This window comes from Melozone crissalis, unplaced genomic scaffold (genome assembly GCF_028551555.1).
Source record: "Melozone crissalis strain CALT ecotype California unplaced genomic scaffold, PUWL_Pcris_2 ptg000033l_1, whole genome shotgun sequence".
NCBI classification, from domain to species: Eukaryota; Metazoa; Chordata; class Aves; order Passeriformes; family Passerellidae; genus Melozone; species Melozone crissalis.
The window spans coordinates 11122140-11147275 of NW_026535811.1; the positions used below are offsets into that span (position 1 = coordinate 11122140).

Genomic DNA, 25136 nt, shown 5'->3' on the forward strand with positions numbered 1-25136 from the left:
GATGTCCACATTTCCATTCCAGGTCAATGGATGTAGGTTCTTGGTTTCAGAACTGCTTTAACCTAAACAGTCAATCAAACAATCTCAAATGTGTTGTCCAGTCAGTACTCATGTATGAAACCAGGCACTTAACAAGTGTAAGGCTGGCCCACAGGAAAACTGTATGAATGCAGAAGATGGTTTGTCAAGGGTTAGTTTTCACACAGGTCTAAATCAATGGGAGTCTTCTGGCTGGCTCTTAGCTCTCCTCCAGGCAAGTATTGTCAGTGATTGGGTGTTGGAGTGAGGACCTGTTGTTTGTTGATTCCCACTCACAGTGCTTTGTTACATGCTAGCATGGAGCTGTGACCTCAGCACAGGTGTGCCCTAAGTGAAATGTGTGAACCAGGTATATTCCTCTTCAGCCTGTTGAACAGTTTCATCAGAGCAGCCTCATTTCATAGCCCCTGGCAGGGCATCCTCACCCTCTGTCTTGACTCCAAGACACAAAGTCTCTCTTGCAGATGTTCTCAGACCCACTCTTTGGTAGCAGTCAGCTTGACTCAGCATCGTAGGGACCAAGAAAAGCAGGTCTACTGCTGCTTCAGGCGTGGGGGGAAATACAGAAGGGGGTGAAGGGAGTTGCCTTTAGATAACAGCTGAATTTAGAAATGTTCAGACCACTTTTTTGTTGTTGTACCTCTGTGAAACAAGGGCAAAGAGAGAAAATCCAATCCTCCTTCATGATGGATTTAATGAGAATCAGTCCTGGCAGCATCCACGGCTCATCAGATGGGTTACAAAAAAAGCAGGGCAGTTCATCTGTTTGTAAATAGAGAAGAGATCTGTCTCATACATGGTGAGGACTGGGGTTGAAAAACCAACATGAGTTGATAACAGTCCCTTTTCCTACTTCATTAATTTCACAGTGGCAAAGCCTACCTGAACTCTGAGCTTGGAGAGGGTTAATTTTCACAGGAACAGGAACTTAGTGTAGCACTGCAGCAGCTGATCTTTATCTGCTTGTCCTTTGCTCTGAAGGAGGCCAGGAAAAAATCCCCAGCCCTAGTTTATACCTTAGAAGAGGCTTATTAAATAAGATATTCTACCTGATGACAGTCCCATCCTCCAGGAGAGACATGTTTCTGTGGTAAATATGCAAAAGCTTTTAGAGTTGCAATTACCTGACAGACTAGGATAAAAAAAAGAAAGATAATACAGGCATTTTGTTGTTGAGTTACCTGTGATTCTGTGTTAGCAGCCTATGTCCCTAGCTGAAAGACAGAAGGGGCAGCCAAAATGAAATATGTGACAGAAAGCTGAAATGAAAGAGAAAAATGGTTCATTCTCAGTGACAAACAAGGAATATTTTTGTGGCAGTCTCTGGGGAGGAAAAGACTTCATAAATTTGCTTTTTATATTTTAAATGTTATTCCTGCCCAGTCTGAAGAGCTTGATAGATAGTAAGTTCTGTCTAATTCCTCCCTTGTTTTCCATGCCTGAATTAGTGGGAGGAGGGGAAAAGGCGTAGCAGCTCACCAGGAAAAAAAAAAAAAAAAAAAAGAAAAATCTCATTGGATTGAATTACATCAGCAGGGGGCTGCTGATTAAGCTAAATTCAAGTCATGAGGAAAATTTATGTTCTTCTTCATTTTCTGATGGGGAAAATACAGCACAGAGTAAAGACCCCTTCCACTCTAAAATGAAAGAACTTTCGTGCTAAGGAAAACACTGGGCTTTATAAAGATTTCATGTGTCTTCCATTTAATTTACACTTGTTCTGCTTGCTGGAGTATAAAGACAAGGGGATGCCTTCAAGAAATGGCACATTTAAGTTGGATGTGAAGGAAAAGCTTCCTCAGACCAGTGAAACCTCTCAGACTCTAAGCAGTCATGCTCAAGGAGTGACAGAAGCCCCGTGCCCCATGCATTTAGGGAGAGATGAAGCAGAGCACAGGGGACTATAAAGTACAGGCTGGATCTCAGCTGGAGATTTTTCATCATGGACTTTCACAGGCAAATTCCTAAGCTGTCTCCATATTTTATTAACAGCTTGCTTTTTCTTTTTCCTATCACTGCTTTTGAGAACGTGATGGCCAAATCCTTTGAAGGATTGAAAAGTGTGTGGGATCCTGCTCCTTCTCAGAGCAATGTAAGGCCTTTCCTCTTCCTGTAAATGATAGCCTCATTTTCTTCTCCTGAGCATGGAAGACAAAATGTCTTTAAGCAAACTCTGGGCTTTTTCTTGACCTGAATCTGCATAACCCAGCATAAACCAGAGAGCCCCATGGCTGCTTGCAGACTTTCCATGGGTGATTTGCCATTGCTGCTCTGTAATATGCTCTGAAGATGAACAGGATCCCTCAGCCCAGTTTCTTGTGGGAAGAATGGTGGGCAGATTGCTGTTGTGCTGCTGGCACTGCTCAGGCACCCTCAGGGGCTGGATGCCCCAAACCCAGAGCTGTTTCTGTCCCACCAGGGATGTTTCTAAGCAAATGGAAGGATGGTAATGGTATTGAGGTGACAGAGCAGGATGAAAAATATCAAAAATGGTATTAAAATGTCTTTAGTTCAGCAGAATTTAGCTCCCAGCCCTCTTAAGAGGATACAGCCTCCTCCACGCTAGATCTGCTGCCACAGGTACTACTCAGGAGATCTCTCTCCCTTGCTCCTGACTGCAGGAACCCGTGGGAGGCAGAACATGACAGCCTGAGGTGGGCTCTGCAGGAACTGCCCCACTGCCAGGAATCCCTCTCTGGGAGGGCAGTGCTGCTGTGCCTCCAGTGCCTGCTGCAGGCCTCCAGAGAAGGAGGAGCCCCAGCAGGGTCACACCATAGGCCCTGCCTGGTGTGACAAAGGACATCACAGCCACAGCCTGTGGTCAGAGCTGTTATCTGAAAGGGGGAGTGCTGTGAAGAGGATCATCCCCCTCCTGCCCACCTATCTGCAGCCTGGGTGCAAAACTTGCTGTGGTGCAAAGTGGCATCCTTAGTCTGTAGGGGGCTGGAACATAAGTAAATAAAGGTAGTATAGAAAGTAATCTCACCCCCTAAAGAGTTGCAGCTGAGCCAATTATTAAGGATTAGCAGCAGGCCTGATGTTAACAGGCCACACCTGTAGCCAATCAGAAGAGTGTTATAAAAGAGTGGATTGGGTGGTTGAGGAGAACTGGAGTCAGAGCTGGCTACTGTGAGGACAAGAAAGAGTCAGTGCCTAGAGGAGCTGTCTCTGAGAAACATCAAGGAGGTATGAAACTCTAGCAATATGGAACCCTTGCAATGTAATGACAGTAGAACTCTTGTACTATAATGACAACATTAGTCAGTGTGTGTAGGACCTCACTGATGGCCATCCAAATGTCCTTACTTAAGGGAGGGGTCCTAGCCTGCTCCCCTGGTCACCATAGTCCGTCATCTTGTCCCTTACCATCAGCTGCATCAACCTGGGCCTGATCACTGACCCTTCAGGGAGGTTTGTGGTGGTGCAGCCGTGGTCTGGAGGTGCCTGAAGGAGAAGGTGAAGAACTGAAGCTGATGCTAGAGGGCTGCTCTGCCCAGCTCTGAGTTCAGGAGTAGGGCTCTGCACTTTGCAGTTTTAGCCAGACATGCTTAAGCTAGAAGTGAAGCCCTGTTCACAGAGTAATGGATCAAAAAGCTGTGATAGCCTCTGCATCACAGGGTATATTCCTGGGATTTTATTTTGGTTCTTTTCATGCTGCAGTTGGAAGGGGAGATCATGGAGGTAGTTTCTATGATCTCCCTTTTGCAGAGGGTCAGAGGAATGAATGCCCAGAGAGATCCCTTCTGGGTTGATCAGCTGTGCATGAACAGCTTCCTGGGAGCACCCATATCCTGAGAAATACAGGGCTCAGGCTGCAACAGGTGGCTCTTTGTCAGAGCCCCATTCATGCACCCAGGTGGAAGAGGGGGTACAGCCCTCTGGGAGGCTGGAGTGGTAGAGGGAGAGGTGAAGTCATCCCTTGTTGGAACAAGAGCACTTCCCTATCGTGGGCTGGCAGTGTGGGGGTGCTTGGAGCACTCCCAGCTTTGTTACCTTGCCCTCTTGGCTTTTCTTTGCTGTTCAGCTGAAACAGCTGCTGTGTTGGCACCTCGGGGATGACAATGTTTTGCTAATTAATGGTGTAATCACCTTATGAGAGTTTCAGAATTTGAAAAATATTGCAGGTATAAAATAATGGCTGTCACCCCTTCACTGTTAGCGAATAAATTCAGGGTTGGTTCCTTGTTTTCAAAAGCCTTTTGGTATGTGGCTTGTCTGGCTTGGGTTGAGGTGTCTGCTTTGTAGGTAAGTGGCCTTTGATGAAATGTTTGGATAACAGAGATTGAGGCTGAGTACCAGTTTGAAGAGGTGTTTATCAGTCTGGTTTCAGACTCTGCAAGGAAACATGCATGCATAAAGGCTACGTGCATGTTGTCAACCACACATACAGAGCGTGCAGGTGTGGCTTTTAACTGGCCCTGCATGCTTAGCTGGGTGAGAGCAGGCCCTGAGGGGTGCAGGGGGTTAAACTGGGTCCCTCTTGCCACACATGGACATTGTGCCGTGTCAGGTATTGGTCTTTCAGCCATGCTGACAGGAAGCCAAAGCAAGTTAGATTTCTGAGCAAAGTCACAACGTGTTCCCCATTGTGTGACTCACAAATGTGTCATTCTGGTCAAAACTGCCCTTTAAATGAGGCAGTTGTAATGACACAGGGATGGGCTATGCTTTTTTGTTTGCTCACTGAATTGGCATCTGCTATGTCCTTGTACAACACTTATATTTCAATGCATTTGTATTTCAAAATCTTCTGCCATTCTGGACTTGCAAAAACAATTCTATCTCAGATTTGACTGTGTTTGCAGCTGTGGGAGCCACATTGTTCTGCCAGTCTGTTTCATTCCTACCTGCAACATTCACTGCTTTACTGACTCTGCCTGCCCAAGGTAAAAAGCAGGATGGTTTGAGGAGCGAAGTTTCTTGAGGGGACTGGAGTGAAACCAAGAAGTTCATTGCTGAAATTAAGCTCAGTTTCACTTGGTGACAATCACACCTGTAGGACTGCAAGCTTGTGAAACTGGCAATACATTGCAGATGACTTTGTGGAGGAAAGCAGACTTCTAACTACACTATTTTAAGCAGCTGTTAATTTCTTTCCCAAGGGCCCTTGGAATTTGAAGTTGTTTTTTCAGAATCAAAATTCAACAGGATTTTTTTTTCAAAGTCAACGTCAGATTAATTGAATCTCAGCTTTATTCACCCAGACTACCGAGTCTTGGAAAGCAAGAGACATTTAGCTGAAAGCTTTTGGCTTTGACCTACCTTTGGGATGGTCAGGCCAAGTTGGTTTTTGGTTTTACAGAACTCAAGCAAAGATAGTTCTTTGCTAAGTTCCTTTGTGTGTAAGTCATCTCGGAGAAGGGATGGCAAACCAACATTGTGCTCATGGTGCATCTAACTGGAGGCTGTGTGTCTGTACTCCCTACCTGGGGTCTAATTTAAAACAGAAAAACCTGTATTTCAGCCTAAACAATCTCCTCATACTAGACCCTCCCTAGTGTTTTCTCTGTTGAAACCTTCTTACTATTTCCCTAAGTATTTTTTATTTTGCTCTGAGCAGGCAGGCCAGCTCCTCCTGTATCTTCTCAAAGCTGGTGATATGCCCCTTTCCCTGGGCTGCCACAGCACCTTCCTGCCCAGCTCCAGCTGCTCTGAGAGGAGCCCTGTGTGGAGTCAGAAAGGCTGTCTGTCACAGGAGGGCTCTGTTTATTTATTAACCAAGGGAATAAAATATGCCCAGTTACGTGCCTCCGGGCTCAGGAAGATTTGTACCAAAGGTCTGTTTGCAAGGAGCCTGACAGGGAGCCTTTCCCCAGCAAAGAGAAGGCTCTGGTAGACCAAGGAAGGGAGAAGTCTCATGCTGTTTCCTTTTACCTCATCTGTGTCTGAGAGGTGGAAAATCAAATATCACAACCAAGTGCTGAGCCAATCCTTTCAGTCCCCTCTCCTCTCTCTGGAAACAGCTCCTGTATGGCAAAGATGGGGCGCTGACAGTAATTACTCCTGCACATCTCAGTTTTGTCTTGGTGGCTGGGAAGGAAGGAACCTCTGTGTCCACAGGCAGGGATCAATTCATGAAGGGTGTTTTGGATCAGAGATGAGTGTGTGAGCACAGCCAGAGGCAGGCACCAGGGTTGGAAGCAGCGCTCTTCCATCAGCTGGTGCTACCCCTTGGGTAGCAAACAAAACTTGGGGAGAAAAGGTAAATGTAATTTTCCCAAGGCTGCTGCAGCTTTTAAACTCATCAGTGATCCCCACAAAGGGAAAGGCAGTCCTCTGGGTGTAAGCAGCCCCATTCACCCTCAGGGGCAGTGCCCACAGCCCAGGCAGTGCTGTGCAGGCAGGGAGCAGGAGCAGAGCCATGGTGATGTGGCTGCTGAGCAGGGCTCAGTGGTCAGCCACCAGCTCTGACACAGGTCCTGCCCAAACTAGGGTGACTCACCTCATTCTCCTCCACATCACCTCCAGAGGGACATGACTTTAGAGCTGTGCTCCCCTTTCCCTCCTCCTCCCCTACTCCAAAACTGACCCATTTAGGCAGACCTTCCCTCTGAGGTCATTTGCACCACCCAGTGCCACACAGTGCCATGGCTGACCTCCCCAAAAGCAGTATCTTCCAGTTTGGAAACAAATAACACTTCAAATGGGGTAAGGAGGAGTTCCCAATGTGCTTTCTTTCAGGGCCTGCAGAGAGGAGGCAGTGTGCAAATGCACTTATTACCACCACCTGAAGTCATCTGGGTACTCTTAACCTGAACATCACAAATCTTCTTTTAAACCCAGCAGAGAATCCTAAAGTACTCTCTACCTTCTTTACTCTTGCTCTCAGAGTAGTTTCAGTAACATTGTGAGGATCAGGGAGTGACTTGGAAGTCACACTACCCCCACTTGTAGGATGGCTACAGGTGTTGGGTTTATGGGTTTTTGGTGGTTTTTTTGTTCCCTTTCTTCTTCTGCTACTGTTTGTCTCTCATCACCACCAAAACAAGCCTGTCACAGGATTTCCTGCTGTCTATTTTTCTTCTCTTAAGCTTTATAAACACAGTAAGTCCTGTTAAGGCAGGAGCCTGGTGAAATGATGTGAAAAATCAAGGTCACTCTTGTATTTACTGTACCAGGGCAAGCCTGAAACAGGTACAAATAGCCAGCTTGTGTTACTTGAAAAGAACTATTTACCTACAAGAAATCAAACCCTTCCTTTTGCAGCTATTGGCTGTAGCACTTCAGACACCATCTCTGTAGTACATAAAAGGCACGCAGTGTTTTGGTAAAGATACCTGTGCTCAGCTCAGGAGCTGGGATGTGACCAAGCTCAGTGTGGTGACAACAGGCTGCAGTGACAATGTGAGTGAAGGTACAACTCACAGGGCTACAGAGAGCCAGCAGCAATCAGAGCTGCCTGTTTGCCTTTGTGTGAAAAGCATAAAGTTTGGTCTCTGCTTCTAGCTGCTTACTTCAGTGGTTTTGTGTTTGCCCTCCTTTCTCTCCTCCCACTCCTCCCACACACTTTCCTCACCAAGGGCAAAGGAAGCAGAGCAGGGAGAGGGTGCTCTTGTTTGCAGCTCCAATGCCAAAACAGCAGCAGCAGCTGATAGGAGCAGTGGTGTGGTGACTACAGATGTCACTCTAGCAATAAGTGACCAGTGAAGGAGAGTGCACTGCAGTCACACTTATACACTAGTAGCTTTTACTGTGTCATCCTACATCTATTTCAATGTGTATTTGGTCAGGGCAGTAGCTGGCCAAGGGCAGAGGTGGCTCCTGAGAAGCAGGATGAGTTGAGGGGCTGTTGGGATGAGATTGGTGCTCCAAGTGTGAAAATAAAAGAATTATGAGCAGTGAGATTCCTCATCCTCTCCTGAGTATGCAAAAGCATTAGCAACACAGTTTGCACAGGATTTCAGGGATACTTTGCTCAAGTACCATGTATTTAAATCCTATCAGGTTTTTACCTCCCCCTGTACATTTGCTCAGTGCAGGCAAGAGATGTAAATGTAACATGGAGGAAGCTTACTGTGGATGCCTGTGCATTCATTAGGTTCACAAGTTTTAGGCCCCAGCACAGCAGTACTGGAGAGCTGAATTACACTGAAGAGCATTTTCTGGTTAGGAAGTATTTCTGCTCTGCTGCTTATTAGCAATGAGGTTAGAAAAGTGACTGGTGTTGGTTTATAAATGAATGAGTCGTTACCAGAAGAGAAAAATTACCTGAAGATGCAAAAACTAATATGGGGTTTTACATTCCCCAGCTTCAGACCCCTGAATGACATGACTCCAGTCCCCAGTTTCTGTCCTCTCAAACCATTTGCTGCACTGATGCCTCAAATTAGCCTAAGCTCATGTAAAGGCACCTTATTCTCAGGTGGGAGCTCAGTAGCTACCTCCTTCTCCAGGTCATGTTGGGTAAAAGGAGTAACTCTCAAGCAGCTGAGAGTGGTTATCTTGCTTGATAAACACTAATCTTGTGGCCTGACTTAAGCTGAGTTATAGCCACAGCTGTTAGCTGTTTAAGAGGGATGCTCAAGGAAAGATCCTTTGCCTTTTAGGCTAGATCATACAGGAGTTATTTGGTGCTTTACATGGAAAAAAGAAATGCAGAAGAGAGGCATCCATACAAGTATATATATATATATATATATATATATATATATATATATATATATATATATATATAAAATCTCTCGGCCGCAGTGAGAGATTCACAGTTCTAAGAGGAAGAAGTAAAAAGGGAGAGGCTCTAGGAACTGAGAGAGGGGAAGGGCAGAGGAGGAATCCCCTTACAGACCATGGTTACCTGCAAGTTGCTGTTCCCCATAAAAGGAAAGGTGTGGGAGGAAAGAAGATGAAGTTTCACCCTTCTTGCTCTTTGGAGACTTCAAGGCCAGAGATAGCCAATTTCCATCAGGACAGCATCCTCGTCTGTGATGGGCTGGAAGGTAATCTGTGAGTTCTTGAGTAGCAGCTTGACCTGTTCTTTTTGCTTATTGAAGGGCAAGGGTAATTGCAGACATTGTTTTACCTGTACAGGCATTGGGTCATTTTGCTTTACCTTTAATTTTTTGTTTTACCTTTATTTTGCCTTTGTGACTGCATGGGACAGTACTTAGGTGGACGTCCAGTGTCCAGGTTCTGTCCCTGCTTCTGCTGCTTTACATCAGCCAGAGAGTAGCAGATTTCTACCCACTAGTAAATCTAGTGTTTGTCTCCAAAGGCTTCTGCTCAGGGGGAGTGGCAGGGTAGATGTGGTGGAATTGATCTGAATCTAACTGAAGTGACTCTGACTTGAAAATTCTGTAGTTCAAAGAGTTGTGTTAGCTCCTTGTCATTATTTTGGTTTTTTGTCAACCACTGCCATTTGTAGCTGTTTTGGAGCAGAAGTTGCCAAAAGCAGTATAATACCCCAGGCCTGCTGAGACATGAAAAGTGCTGAAAGGTTTATGCTATCATCACTGAATTTCTACCTTTGTGAGAGGCTTGGGGCAGTTTTCAGATAACTCTGGTGACTTACACAGCTTTAAGAAGCTCACCAGCTGAAGCCTTTTGAGGATAAGAATTGTGTGTTCTAGCAGCTGATGCTTGTGCTCACTGCTAGAGGCAGACAAGGAGAAGTTAGCAGTGTTTCAGCTGACATCAGGAGGAGCTGCACTACACTGAGTTGTAACTGCACACAGGATGGTTGGATGGCTTGTGATAAACATGGTGCTGCTCAGCAGTATTTCTACCTGTACCTTCCAGTCTAGATGTGTCTGTGCCATTTACCTTGTGCTGTTCTCCTGGAATGCTGTGCTTGCTGAAGCAGGGCTGTGTTTACAGCACCTTGTGCACAAAGGTTTTTGTGGCTGAGGCCCTTGAACAAAAGGGTGATAGGGTATAACAGTGCATATGACAATGAGGGGTGGCACACGTGTTAATGTGACAGCTGGTGTACAGAAGGAAAGCTGATGGCCTTTTTTGGATTCACCAGGGTAAGAATTTGTGTTTCCAATAGTTGCTTCCATGCAGAGCTTTGCACTCAAAGTCTGGGAGGGGAGTGGCAGGGGGAAGGAGCATCTGATGAGTTAAGAAAAGTTTCAATATATTTAGTTTTAAGAATGTTTTACTTGCCAGTGGGAGACTGCAAACAGAGACTAGTCATCCAAGGAGGAAATAGAGTATTTCTTTGATGCTCACAAAAGTATTAAGAGAGGCAGATGAAATATAAAATGTAAACAGGTTTGTTTAGCTGAGGCTGGATGAATTTGCTGGTAACTGTGCTAAAAAGTTAATGATGAAATATTGCCAGTTGATTTCAGTAGGTAAAAGGAAGTAATGGTGACAGCCTGTATCAGAAATAAAAGCTTATCTAAGTGATCTCATCCCCATAGTTGTCAAAAACACAACTCGTGTCATTGTTACTGGCTTGTTAAATTAGTGGACTGGGTTCTGAAGGGCTGCATGACCACAAGCAAGAGCGGGAGGCAGTCATATTGCTGTTTCTGGAGGCTCATTTGATAACCTATCTCCTCTTGGCAGGTGTGTGAGGGAGCAGGGAAGAGAATGGCACTATGGGCTGGATTTCCCTTAGCAATGCCAATGTGGGTGCAGGGATGTGGTGACTCCAAATGTATTCCTTTGTAAGGAGGTCAAAGTACAGCTTGATGTGTAAGATATATAATGAGGGACAGAAAGAAAGGCATGTTAACTGTGTTGGAAGATAAGATTCTGTCTTTGAATGGATTCTTGTTATTTTTGCTGATGTTACTTTCAGCAAAAAAAAATTATGTTGAAATTATTCTTTCTTCTCCATTGTTTGGCTCTTGTTCTCAGCTTTGTTATGGCCACAAAGAGAGGATAAAAATGGATTGGCACAAAGTTGAGTTTCCTGTATCATTTAGAGTTATGTTTTCAGCCCTTAGCACTTTGGTAGGGTCTGTTCTTCATTTTGAAAATAGCAATAAAAGAGCAGAGAACATAAGAAAACACAATTCTATATTATTTTTTTTTCTAATGAAATTGTCAGTGCTAGCCTGAACTCTGCCTCTGATCTGTATGAAGTCCCTGAACTGTACCATTGGAAGAGAGCAGATCCAAAAGGAGAGATAAAATATCCATGTGCCTGGCTACTTTAGGAGGTAGTAAAAAGCTCCCGACATCTTGCTTGTTTTTAATCTGTATGTTTATGTCTACATAAATCCTTTGGGAATGAACTTTAAACATTTACATTGGATCTAGAGAATTACCTTCCAGCATCAGTACCTATGATCCAGCAAGAGTAACTAAGATTAAGTTTATGTGAATGGCCCTCTTGGCTTTCAGAGCTGTGAGTAATGTTAAAGATGTGTTGTGTTGCTGCTCAAATGGGAAATGGTGGTGATGAGCATGAAGTGGTGCAGTGGATTTGCTGTTTGTGTGTGCATGGGGAGATGGCTCATGTCTTGGGAAGAGGATCCATCTGCAGTGAGTGGCAGCTAAGCATCAAGACACAGCTGACAGCCCCCACCCTGGGCCACTTTGGTGGGGAGCTGCTGTTGAGTGGCCCTTGAACAAACCCAAGCCTTCAGCCCCCTCATCAGAGAAGGGAGGAATTGCCAGCTGCTTTTCCAGCAGCTCTAGGAGTGCAGCAGTGCCTGCCCCATCTAAGTTGTCAGGATCTTTTCCTAGCACCTTGATGCCCATCTCAGACTCTGAAGGGCAGCCAAAGTAGAAGTCAGAGAGGGGAAAAAGCAGCAGCAAACCCAGGATATGAGAGGTTGGTTCAGATTAAAACAGAGGATGGCAAAGCTCAGAGTTGCCCTAGATAGCCAAACAGATCACTCCTTGCAGCCCTAGCCTGTGGTTTGGTCTTACATGGGATTTGAAATGGTTTGTTTCCAGTTCAAGGTGTGTGCTTTTGAGCAGCTGTTGAGTTCTAGCTCCTAGACATACTCACAACTTTTATCTTAGCCTGGGGCTACAGGATCTGATTACTGCCCACAAATGACCTTTGAAGTTGTGTAAGAATCCTGTGTGCAGGATATAACTCTAGTCACTGCTTTTGGAAGAGGGCTGTCACAGCAGCACAGCGACAGCACAGAAAGAAGAGACCAGTGCTTGGTTTTCAGCAGAAAATGTCCCTGACTTGCTGTATCCCACAGATCAAATTGCATGGCAAGCCATGGCTGTGGGGCTATGGGGATGGCTCCAAACTTTGACTGATGTTTTCAGAGCCACAGGTATGCTCGGGTATCTTGTGAAACGGCCACTTCCATGATATTTCCAACCCACTTTTGCCTTTTGAGAGATCCACATGGTTGGGTTTTTCCTTCCCCACCAGGAACAGTGCATTTCCTTGACCCTGTGTTGCCTTCCCTGGTGTTTTGGAGCTGTGCCATGCTGTAGTATTTGCTGCTGTTGTCGGTCGCCCGGCCAGGCACTGGGGTTCATTTCTGCAGAATGCTTTGGGAGGTCTGCCCTGCTCTGACTGTGCATGCCCACGTGCCTCGCATCGAGCCAGGGTTCCTGCATGCCCACGTGGTGGCCAGAGAGCTGGCAAGGAGCTGGCATTGGCAGCAGCCCCCGTGGCAGCCAGAGGGGACTGGGAACCCTGGCAGCAAAGCAGGAGGCTGCTGTGGCTGCAGCCTGAGCTTGCTTTGCTTGAAGCTGGCACAAGATTTTCCAGCAAGGCCTTGGCTGACCAGGAGCTTAAAGGCTTTCTTATCTGTGGAGAGTGCCACAGGCTGGTGGCAGCCCGTAATTAATAAAGATACTAACCCTCCTTATGCAAGCAGGGGATGTCTCACAGCGTTACTAGGTAGTTGCTCAACAACAAGGCGTGTTACAACTAACCAGCTGGGACCAATTATGAAAGCCTCACTAATGCTAGCAAGCACTTGCCTGTTGGCATTGTTGGGCTGAAGTTGGGGAGATGAATGACTGCTGTGCAGCACACAGGCAGGCTCATGGTCAGGCATGCAGCTGAAGCACAAGCAGCACATCGAGCACACAGTGTCTCTGCTCTGGGATGTGTTTGCTGGGCATGGATGAGCCTCAGTGCCCAGCACTGTCTGTAGCCTGTGCTCCCAGATGCAGGATGGGGAGGTGCCCCCAGGGCTGCAGCAGCATCTCCCTCCCCATCTGCAGCCTCTCCCACCCCTTTGCTGCTGCAGCAGCTCTGACATGTGCCCAGTGCCTCCTCAGCTGCTTGCTATGGGTAGGAAAAGGGGAGGGAGAGGGGGAAGCGGGGGCTCCTACTTAAGGCTGCCTCATGAATTTTTAGTCACTACATGAAGATTTCAAGAGTGTGCAAATAAAACATAAAATGAAGCAAAAGACTAAGTGGCACAGCACAAAAGGAGGGGAAAAAAACCCCAGAACATTGAATCGTTGTCCAAAAGGTGCGGCCATTAGAGAATAATAATAGTTTTTGTGCGCAGTGCAGCTGGGGCCACAGTTGCAGAAGGAAGATCCTCAATGACCTGTATGATGGCTCTGTTTGTTTAATGTGCTAAAGCAAAGCACTGAAAAGCAGGCAGGGTCCTTGCAGATAGTCACAGGGCTTCTCTCTCTGTTCCTGTGTCTGTGCCCTCTTTCTCTGTGTGCGTGTCTTCATGCTCCAAATGCAACTAATCACAGCTCCGTGCTCGAGGATGCCTTCCGTTGTGCATCCCTTGTCACTGTGCCCAGGCACTCCCTGGTTGTTGACTTGCTATTTTTGTGATTTAGAAACTACAACAAATAATGGAAAGTCAAATTTTATTGTCTGTTTTTGTATTCTCTGTCCTTCAGAATGAGCTCAGCGTAATGACATTATTCCCACCCCTCTATCCTGACCTCAGTCTTTTTCTATCCATTTAGCAAATGCTGCAGTTTGCTCTGCTTTTAATGGGTGGGAATCAATGTGGCTTTTTAAAATTGGATTCTCTCTGCCTGCACAAACAAAATCAATGGTGTTATTGAGCATGTGCAGGCCTGTGTGAACAGGAGCAAGCCGGCAGGGTTTGCCACCTCAGCGAGGCTGGGGCAAAGCCTCTAGTTCACACAGGGAGGATCACTCTTTATTTCTCTGTCATTTTGGTGAAGGCTGATGAGCAGCTTGGTGCTGTTTAGAAAGTAAAGCCTAGGGTGTACTTTTCACCAGGTTAATAAGAGTTTTGAAGTGGTCAGTGTGAGGCTGTTAAAATGGGCTAAAACCAGACCAGTTTGAGTGCCTGGAGGAGGTTTGAAGTAAAATGAAGTTTAATCCAAAGTGTGCTTTATTTCAGTATGACTTTACAATTGGTTTTGACTTAACTTTTGGAGTTCTCCGGCCTGATTGGATCTTTGCTCTCAGAAATGTGTTTCAGGTGAAATAGGGTTTTGCTTCCTTCAGGCTAAGTATTTATATATAAATAAGCAGGATGGGAAATGTATGTTTCTATGTCTGTCTTTTGTGGCAGATTGAGTGTACTAATATTATGTGGGAAAGTTGACTGGCAGAATTGGTCATGGCCTTGGGAGATAGAGGGAAGGTATTCTTGGGATGGATGGTATTCTTTTTGGGTTTTTATATTTACTACTTCAGGTATGATCTTCAGATTTAACAGTATCAGGATTTTATTGCGTGATGTGGAAGGAAGGGGTTCTTCCACGATGTTCTCATGGACACTGAAGTGTCATCCATCAGATCACGAGGCTGTGGTAAATGATTTATGGGATTGTAGGAACTGGTAATGTGGAGAATATTTTCAATTAAAATTTAGTTATGGAGGGTGTATCATAATCCATGCTACCAGTGTTGTCTTGACTGTGCAGAGCACCCCAAAACGGCATATATTATTTGTCTCCGAGGGAACAGAATGGTACTACTGACTCTGTGAGATGGAACAGAGCAGTCTGCCTGCTGCAGCCAGCTTCAGACACCACTGACACAGGTTGGGTTCAAACTGATGACTTTAGTTGTATGTGAAAGACTCCAGAACCTTTTATCAACCTGCAGGGCCATTCAGTCATCTCTCATAAACACACATGCCAATGCTTGTTTTGAGCACGGCTTTGTTGGAGCACAGCGAGCTCAGTCTTTTGAGTGAGAGCAGAATTTTCTGGCTGTATGACAAAATGGGTTTTCTAATGCTCCTGGCAGCTGAGGAGCTCTGGGTCCTGAACAGGAAGGGGTGGCAAGAAGGGACCTTCTCCTGCTGACTGCACCACCAAACATGTTTGTTCAGTGCTCTATGTTTCCAAGATGAAATAAGAATTCATTTTAAAATGCTGGAGTAGTGATGAGATGAAAGGAAGATTTGTGTTTCTAATGTCTTCATATCTCCCCAAAAAGGGGGAAAACTTAAACTGGAGTTTGGTTCCTGACAACAGCTTCTGCTGGGGTGACTGTCCTGGGATTTGTTCAGTGAAATCCTCTGACTTTGCTTTTCCTGACCCACTTCTAATTTCTTGATTGTTTTTTGTTTTAAATACTGTAAATCCCTGTCACTCCTTGATTTCACTTTTAAAAGGGGGGTGGGGGGGGCACATTTCTAAGAACACAAGGAAATTAATCTCCTCTCACTGTCCTCTGGAGTGAGGATTTCTTTAAGGCCATCCTTCAATTGTGTGATTGTGAGTAGCCTGGACAAATGAGACAGTTTAAGTGTCCTGCGCTCAGTATAGCTCATCCATGCATACATTATGAAGTACACAGAGTAGCTATAAATGATGCACGACTCCTTTCTCAGTGCAGTGCGTGTGTGTGTGTGTACTGCTGGACCCCCTTTTTCACTCTGCAAATACAGTTCTATCCATGCAAGTAACTTGGTGATCATTAAATATTGTTTAAAAGAAGCTAAAAATGTATCTTTATTGGTTTATTTTCTAGCCACAGACAGCAAAGGTCCTACTTAATTATTTTCAAACGTTGGCAGGAGTGGGGTTTTCTGCAGCTTTGCAAATCAGTGCAAGAAGCTTCCCTTGGCTGAAATGTGTTCAGCAAAGGGTCCAGTCATATAGCAATTTGTTAACCACCTGATTTCCACATGTGATCTTATTTTTAATCAATACACTGGGGGTTTTTTCAAACAACTCAGTGTATTCTAGAATGTGCCAGGATATGCTTTTTCCTCTTCCTTTGTGAAGTCCCTGGGATAGATAGGTCATTTTTATTGTGGAGATGCCTCTGTTAACTATGAGGGCAGGAAGTTTGTCGTGCTGCTTCTCTCCAGTGACAGCAGTGTGCTGTGCTGGGAGGGCTGGACAATGTTTAGACCCAGGCAGAGACTTCCAAATGTCCAAGCAGGAGTTCTGCTCCTTCCCAGGCACTCCTGCTTTCCCAGGTTCCCTGTGAGCTACTGCAGGAATAGGTGGAATGTGTTGGCCAGTCTGTTTGTAAGGGGAGAAATAACAGCAGATTATTTTGTATTTTGGGTTGGGATTTATTGGGTTGGAGCCTTTATGATTAGAAACTCATTTAAAATGAAAAGCTAAGCTTTTTTGATGAATCCACATCTGAGAATTTAAAAAAAAAATTTAAAAAAGTATTGTCTGGAAGAGTCATCAAATAATAGTAATAAAAATGTTTAGTCTTCTCTGACTTGTTTTGATGTGGATAAGTGATCTCATATAAGGCTAATCAGAATGTGAATTCCCTCCAAAATTCCACTTCATCAAATTTTTTATGAAAAAAAACCCTACAACAACTACCCTATCTTTTTCTTCCATTCTAATTGAAAACCTGCCACCATGAATGAAATTAAGTAAATGAAATTGCGGGTTTGGCTTTATTGTAGCATTTTTGGTGGATGAAAAACCAATCCAGTTTTACTTTATTGAAAGGATAACTTTTGCTTTTTTTTTTAACAAAGCAAACCAAACCCTTATCCTCTTACTACCCTCCACACTGTATGCTTAAACATTCTTCAACATTATTCATTTTTAAAATTTCAATTTAATTTTTTTTGCAGTGGAGTAAAAATAATATGCTGCAGTCTGAAATAGAATTGTTGCTCTTCAACTTCTCAAAGCAGTGAGGGAAAATAGATCACACAGCGAGTTTTAAAAATCAGCCAGTGTGTGGGATATGCTACACTGAACCTCTTTTCAGAAAAGAACTGGATTGCAGCCTTTAGGAACTGTGTTTACTGTAAGAGAAACTGAATTTAGACCAAGCAAAGGATGTGGGAAGCACCAGCTTGGTACTGCTGTGATGGCTGCAAAGCAAAAAAATTAAAAAGAAAAAAAAAAGGCACAGCCAAAACAGGGATTTTCCACCATGTGGAGAAATTACTGGAAATGTCTGAAAACCATTTGTTCTGGGAAGGTGCATTCAGAGTCATTTCTGCTCTCCAGCAATCCAGCAAAGGGTTAAAAGTTTGAGCAAGAATTGATTGGGGAGAAGACTGTGCCACAATGCTAAAGACTCATTTATTGGGAGTGCGTTATACTGCTTACTGTAATTGCAAGAAATTAAAAGAAAGCAAATTAGCTGGGAGCTTTTCAGAAGTCTTCCTCCTTTTGCTGACGTTAATGAGATTTTCCCCGTACCAAAGCTGCATTAATAACTTCTGCTGCGTGGCTTCTGTAGGAGCCGCCGCTTACAAAATGAAACAAACCCGGTGTGACAGCGGGCTGGGGAGCAGGGGGGGCCGAGGGGACGAGCATGGGGGGCTTGAACCCTTTGGATATGGGTTATAGAATTGCAAATCCACGTGTGAGAGGCATGGATGGATGAGTATGGGGTCCCTGCTGCTCCAGAGCGCGGCTCTCCCCACATCGTATTGTGTGTGCTGGCTTCAGGTGGGAGGATTTCTGTGAGTGGAAAGTTTATCTAGTAAAGGGAAAAATGTCACAGGCTGTTCTGAGGGCTATATTTATAGCCAAGGCATTTCCAGGAAGGCCCATTTCCTAAACTGGGGTGGAGGTCGAGGCAGAAGGGAAGGGCTTGATCGGGATCAGCTTCCGTAACAGGAATTCCAATCTCAAGCAAGAATCTGCTGCTTTCCAAGAAACTGGGCTTTTCCACAGCTAGCAGAAGGGATGCTTCAGAGGCAGGCAAGGAGAAGAGTGAAATTATCCGCATTTGGAGGCCCCTCTGTGGGGAAACGCTGAGTTGCAAGTGAGTTGCATTGCAGGGAAAGGCTTTCAACAGAGCAGGAACCTGTTCTGCTCCTCCATCTGCCCCAGGAGGGAGGTGGCCGACAGAGTGTGATCCCTTGGAAGTGAGGCACAGAGGAACTGGGATCCCAAAGTACTTTTGGGATGAGGAGAGTGGATGAAAGCAGTGAGGATGTATCTCTCTTCTAGTGCAGTCCTTCCCTGTGAAGGGATGGAAAAATACCTTTGTTTTTCTGAAAGCTCATGGATGCAAATGTTTGTTTATGGTGGGCATCTCTGTAGCTATGTACACACAGACCTAGTGTATACACACACGAGTGCATGTTGAGTGGGAGTAATATTTTGTAATTTCTAAGGCACTCCTACATGAAGAGACGTGAGTGCCTAAGAAAACATAGCTGAAAGCAAAATCAACATGACCTAGTAAACAACAGCTATCTAGCACATGTGTGCCTACTGTAAAGCAGATCCTGCCTTCCTCTATGGAAGCATATCCTGTGTGGGCTCTACATGCTTTCTCAGACAGTGAGAGAAGCCAGCATCATTTTCACTGAGAACTCTCTGTAAGATTTTACTGAACTTGGATGGTTTTTCTGCAAATTTTCTTTTGCATTATTTTGCATTTAATACCCCAGTGTCTGACTACAACAAATTGACCCTTAACAGCTACAATGCCTGCTTTGTGTGAAGTGGTACCTGCTTGGTGAGGTGCAAGTGGATCTGGTTTTTGGCTGTTGCTGCTTGGCACAGGGACCTTTCCGATGCTGTCCTGTGGGTGACAGCACAATTTGCAAGTTATTAAAAGTTGAGGAGGATTCAGCACATCTTATTCCAAAAGTTTCTAAGTATTTCATGCTTGTCATCTAAAGCAGTAGTGCTTCAAAACAGCAGGGGAAAAAAAATTACATATTGCATATTTATAATACATGATTGTTGATATCTGCTGACATTTATCTCTGCTCTAGAGAAGAGACCGGATAACTCGTTTGTGGCAGGGAAGCTAAATGTCATAACCAGGATAGCCTGTTACAGATGTGTATTAACCCTTTCCATTAATTTTCTTAATCCTTTCCTGGGCTACATGAAGGATCATGTGATAAATCTGGCCTGTGCTTGGCTTCTGCCACATAAAGGGAGGCATGAGAGAATTTGCACAGTTCTGGGTGCAGGCACAGAGATGTGAAACATGAAGTTACTCTCAATGGATGATGGCAGGGAACAAGGAATGAGTCCATTGCTCTGTGTGCCTTAGCAATCAGTGTGGCCAGGTGGGAGATGGTTTGGAGCGCAAATCCTTTGTCAAGGACCCAAGAGCCATGTCTGGGACATTCCAAGGGTGGCTGATTTGGACTAGATCTTGTTCAGTGGTGAATGCTCATTTGTGCTCATCTGAGACAACTTTGCAGTGGGAGCAGCTGAGATGTTTACCTTGAAAGTGCCCAACTGAAATACTGGTGTAGATGCACTCAATTGTTAGTTTGTTTTCATCAAGTCTTATAATCTGCCTTTTTAATTTGGGGATTTTTTTTTTTTGTTTGGGTTTGTTGTTGTTGTTGGGGGTTTTTTTGTTTTGGTTTTTTTGTTTTTGTTTTCCGGTAGGACATTGTACCTACCTAAGAGAATCTGGGTTTTAACTTTAAAAAACAGCCAAGCATTTCTAGATCTACATGTTATTGCAAAAAAGGAGTTTGAAAACAAGCTAGATATAAAAAACTGAGTATGTTCCAAAAAAAAAGTTGCAATCCATTATTTGGATGATTAGCAGGTGACTTTTTAGGTTATTTTTTCCTGGGAGAAAACCTTCAGGAACAGCCTGGGTGGAACAAGAATACCTCTCTGGCTCTCCATGATATGGAAGTTAGAGGAATTGCTTCTCGCTGATTTAAATCCATGCATCTCCACTGCAACAGCTGTGGAGTTATTTGTGGTTCAGGTTCACTGAAATAACAGCTCTTGGAAAATCTGCTTTCAAAATTTTCCTGAGTTCTGAAAAGGAGCTGCTGAGGAAGTGCAGAGTATGTTTTTTTTGGTTGGTTGATTGATTGGCTGGCTGGGTTTTTGGGGGTTCTTCTGCTTTTCTCAGTTTTACAGAACAATGTCCCCTTGCCTGGGGGATGTCCCAGGACCAGTGGTTTTGCTGCACCTTTTGCTTCGAGCAGGCCCTGGGGTATCCCCTGTGAAAAGGGATTTGGGGTGGTTTATGTTATTGCTGGCCCTGGTGCTGGTGAGTGGGAAGCTGCCCAGGTGGGCATCCTTCCTCAGTGCACAGCTGCCCAGAGCCTCTCAGATTGCTAAAATCCTCAGCATCCATTGAGGGGAGAAAGTGAGCAGAGCCAGGGGAGAAGGTGATAAGCCCTGTGCCAGGAATCCCTCAGGGTGGGGTAGGCAGGTGCGAGACAAAACCCTGGTGCAGGAGAGAAGTTCAGCATGGTTGTGCCTGCTCTGTTCTTTTCCTCCAACCTCCTTGTTGGCAAGTGCCAAGTACCAAACCCTCCACTGCCTCCCTGCACTTGCTGCTTCTCTCAGAATTGTGCTTGTAGTAAGAAGGAATTGAAGCAATGAAACACAGAAACCACGGGCACCCAGGAGGGACAAAACCAGCCCACAGTCACAAACCAGTTGGGAAAGAGGGGTTTGGATGAGCATGGTGTTGCTTCATCAGTGCACTGGCCATCCCAGGCAACACGTGGCTTACAACCCAGAAGAGAAAAACAGAATGGGCTGTAGTGGCTTTGAGGGATGTCACTGTGGCCTGGAGAGCTCAGCCAGGCACTAAAGTCCTGGAGAAGGAGAAGCAGGCTGGATTACCATGACCTGGATCGTGAAGAGATTGCCAGTGATTTATTAAACACATAAAATTCCCACTAGGTTGTTCTCCCTTTCCTTCCTCCCTGCTACTCTGAAAATGGGGATTTCATGTATAAGGTCTGGGGGTTTGTACCTTCCTTAAACAATATAGTAAATCCGAAGTCCAAAATGCTTTCTGTATAAGCAGATCACCACCCATCTGCTGATATAACTTCTGGAAAAAGTGTATGTTATGGCCAGGGTTTTTAAAAAATATCTCTACATACAATTTTTAAAAGGTGTTGGTAGTTCAGACTCAAAAGGCCTCCCAATTTCTAACTGCCTGGCTAGTTCTCTGACTCAAAAATCTAAATGCATAATATGAAGTTAAAATATTTTGTACATGTATTAAATACTTTAAATATTCAGAGAATTTTTCTTTCAGATTAAATACTTCAAGTGAAGACTAACCTGAAAGAAATAATCATATACCATTGATTTTTTTTTTTTCTATGTGTGAGGGCAAGTAATTAATAATTTGTATTCTCTAAATAATTTCTAGTGTGTTGCAGTGACGTAAGCTACAAAGCAATACAAGCTTTAGCATCAAACTTCAGGAAGAGCACAAGTAGGGAATGGGTGTTCACTGAATGAAGTGAATCTGTATTTTGAAAATTCCCAGAGCACTTTAGAGCTAATGCTGAAAAGTTAAATGTCACAAAAGGGTGTATTTGCACCAAAGAGAAAGGTGGTTCCCTCGGCCTTGTAACTCCATTAGCTTTGTTGAAGGCAGTGTGACTGTGGGAAGTGTAAATCCAGCCTTAATTTGGATTAGGCATCTTGTGCATTCAAGACAAGCCTTTCCACATCTGTAGTCCCTATTAATTTATTCCATTAATAGAGGAATACAGGTGAGGGTTCATGCTGCTCTTGTCTGCCAGGCTGAATGGCAGCCACTCCTTATTTTTGTGTCTTTGGGATTTTTTTCCCCTTTAATTCACGTTTCTGTCTCAATAAGGGGAGCACTAAAGAGTGCAGCCCATCACAGCTGGAGCAGCTGCCCACACAGCTGGGGTGTGACTCTGCTTGGTTTCACTGGTTTTCACTTTTGCTTTTCACTTCATTCTGGGATGAGCACCCACTCCTTATGGCCCCTGTGCTTGCTCAGCTCCATCCATCATGCTGTGATCCATAGGGTCAGGAGGGAGGTCTGGGGCTGTTCCCTGCTGCTTTATCCACTCCCATCCCATGTCCCAGCAGTGACAGTCAGTGCTTTGTGGTCCACACCAGCACTGCAGGAAGGTGGGCATGCTGTGATGGGCCACCTCCCAGGCAGCATTCTGGACAGGAATGCAGTGGCACAGCCCCTGTGGAGGTCACCACGGGTACCAGGGAAGAGCAGGGACAACCACCCTGGAGCAGGGGGTCTGGGGTGGCTTCTGAGGTCAGAATTGGTATCAGTACTTGGAAACACTTGGAGAAAAAGAAAGCAAGTGTAGGATGTGAGAGAAGCTCAGAGGCAGAGATAATCTGCAGGATTAGTTTTGTCAATTAGGAGAGAAAAGGGAAGTAATATAGATGTTGCAAGTTTATTCAGAAGTTTTCAGTCGGAAAGGGCCCTGCCTAAATCAAAAATAGCTTCCCTTTACAGAACAGGCTTCCTTGCTCATTCTTCATGTATTTATATCTGACTTGGGCTGGCTAGATGGACAAAATGTTCTGTTCTTATTTCCTCTATTTTTTTTACTCCCTGAACGAAGGCAGCCATCAAGTGCAGGAGAAGTGAAGCCACGGGAACTTGCTGTGTGTGCCACACCAGGGCTGTCCAGTCCTCACCAGCTGGGGATAAACACCCTGTTTCTAAGGCAAGAGCTGGCACTTGATGGGAATCTTTTGTCTGTACCTCTGTGCCTTTGCCACCAGGCAGGGAGAAAAGAGCTGTTCTTCTGCCTTTTTTTCTGGGCTTTTTGCTTTTTTAACAGAGAGCATCCACCTCTGCTGTGGTGGAAACCAGGGCAGAGGTGAAGGATGGTGAGACCAGCAAGGCCAGTGTGAGGTAACCCTACAGGACTGTGAAAGACTGTGTGGAAATCTCCCCCTGACTTCTATCAATTAAGGGGAAAAGGGGAATAGTTTCAGCATTGCAATTAAAAGAAGGTAATAGAGCCTGATTTACATTTCAGAATGTATTAGCTTGGTTTTAATTGGAAAATAATTTGAATTGCAAGTGAAATAATTAGATTAGAAAGTCGCTCAGCAATTTACTGCTCGTATTCCCCAGAACTGGACTCATAGAGTACTGTTAAACATTAAGGGAGGTGCCTTTGATTTCCTTCTTTTTTCCCTCTTCTTCACTCCTCTCCTAATGAATTACTTTCTGGAAGTAGAGGCACATCTTCATTAACAAGTGTGTTTTATGTCTGAGTTCTTAGCTGGTTGCAGGCTCTTTTTAGAGGTAGGAAATTTGTGAAGACTTGTGAAAAAAGAGCAAGGGGAGTTACTCTGGATTACTCCAAGCCATTTATTCTGAATCTAGGTTGTAAAAGAAAAGTAATTGTCAGGCCCTCCTCGATATCCCTTCCTGAGGTGATCAGGGTCATTCTGTAGTTATTAATTGCAGGAAAACCGGCACTGAAGACATGCAGTGCCTGCAATGAGCACATCCAGCAGCACAGATGTGTAGTGGTGCTTCATTTCCAGAAGGCACAGCACATCCCCAAGTACGCTGCAAGCCAGGAGCCCTAGTTCCATGCACTTGTATGCGTGAGTGAGCCCAGCCATCATTTCCCTCCTCCTGGCTCTGGGGCAAGCACTCGGGGACGGGGACAAAGGCAGGCTGCAAAGGGTTTGTGTCCCTGACAAGCACACAGGACTGCTTCTGTGGTTACTGGGTAGTGCTAATGGTTTTGTGAGATTCACTCTTCTTATTAGAAAGGAAAATCTTTTCCATCCCTGTTGTGGGGAAGTACACTGGGGAATCATATTTGGGGAACTTACCTATTGCTGCTTATTAATGTTATAAATCATTGTTTACTGGCTGATAAAAACAATCTGTCATAAATTACAGGTCTCAGAAAAAATCCTCACAGATGCGAGACAGAAAGCAATCCATTACTGCTGCTTTTTCTCATTTCTTCTTTGATAGACCCCAGCAACTGCGCCATCAGCCTATGTTTATTTCTAATTATTTATTTACACACAAAGCCCCTGCCTTCTCTTCCAGGTCAAGAATGCTTCTTTCACTTGAGCGATAACTTAAAACCAATTTGATTGGCCATGAAGAGTAATTGGACGTCATTTGGAGAAGCAATCCCTCTCCATAATCCATCACTGTTGTCACGCTAGCCTGTATCTGAGGCAGAGCAGTGTTCACTCCTGTTGTTCCTCCAAAGCAGAGGCCCCTTTTCCATACTGAGTCTTTTCCAGTCTCTGTTTATTTCTTTAATGACTGAGTCAAAAGCAGATATTGTTAGATAAGTGTCTATAAATTATTCTGGCGGCTTTGTATAAAGGCACGTGATAAATTTTCAGCAAAGAATTTGTTGCTTCTGTAGCCAAAATGTTGGTGCCAGACTAAATGGGAAGATTGCATATGAGACACCAGTTGGGCTGCTTCCTTGCAGCCTTTCTTCAGGTGGGCACAAGTCTTGTGGCGATGGGACGATGCTCTGGGCCCTGACCTCTTCACCAAAGCCATTATCTGCTCCTCTTCGCTCTTTCCTCATCCCCTTCAGTGTGTGCAGTCCTGTCTTCATTCTTGGGGGGTGGTGTTTTCTTTTTCCTTCCCCCCCCCTTCCCCCCCCCAGCAACCCTTAACCCTCTGATTTGATCTCAGAAGCTGGAAGCTGTGCCAGGAGCTCTGGATGTGCTGGTGGGATTTCACATACCTGTCTATTCCCAGTGGTGGGATGTGACTGGGATATGGACCACATGGGGTGAGGATGCTGCAGGTGCCCTCCTGGAGCTGGGCAGAGCCAAAGGAGGTCCAGCAAAGGGCAGTAGCAGGGCTGTGTCCTGAGCCTGTGGTTCCACCATCAGGAGCTGCTCCTCCTGCCTTCCCTGGCATAAGCACCATAACTCAAGCCTCACAGTATTGCAAACTAGGCAACAGTTTGAATTCCCGAGCTCAAAAGCTGCAGATTCCTCCATCTTAAAGAGCTATTCTTCCATCTGTAAGCTGGGAGCTCATTTGATTTTTAAATTGTGTTTTCCTGTTGAAAGTAGAGATGTAGGGGAAAGGCCCCCATGGCAGGACCCTCACCTCCAGCAGCAAT

At 44.9% G+C, this 25136-nt stretch overlaps 1 protein-coding gene across 2 annotated transcripts in view; it reads left to right on the forward strand.

Moving 5' to 3' along the window:
* The window catches only part of HIPK2 (homeodomain interacting protein kinase 2), a 127327-nt gene that overhangs the window by 43328 nt on the left and 58863 nt on the right, over window positions 1-25136 (forward strand). The gene's annotated exons all lie outside the window — the stretch shown is intronic.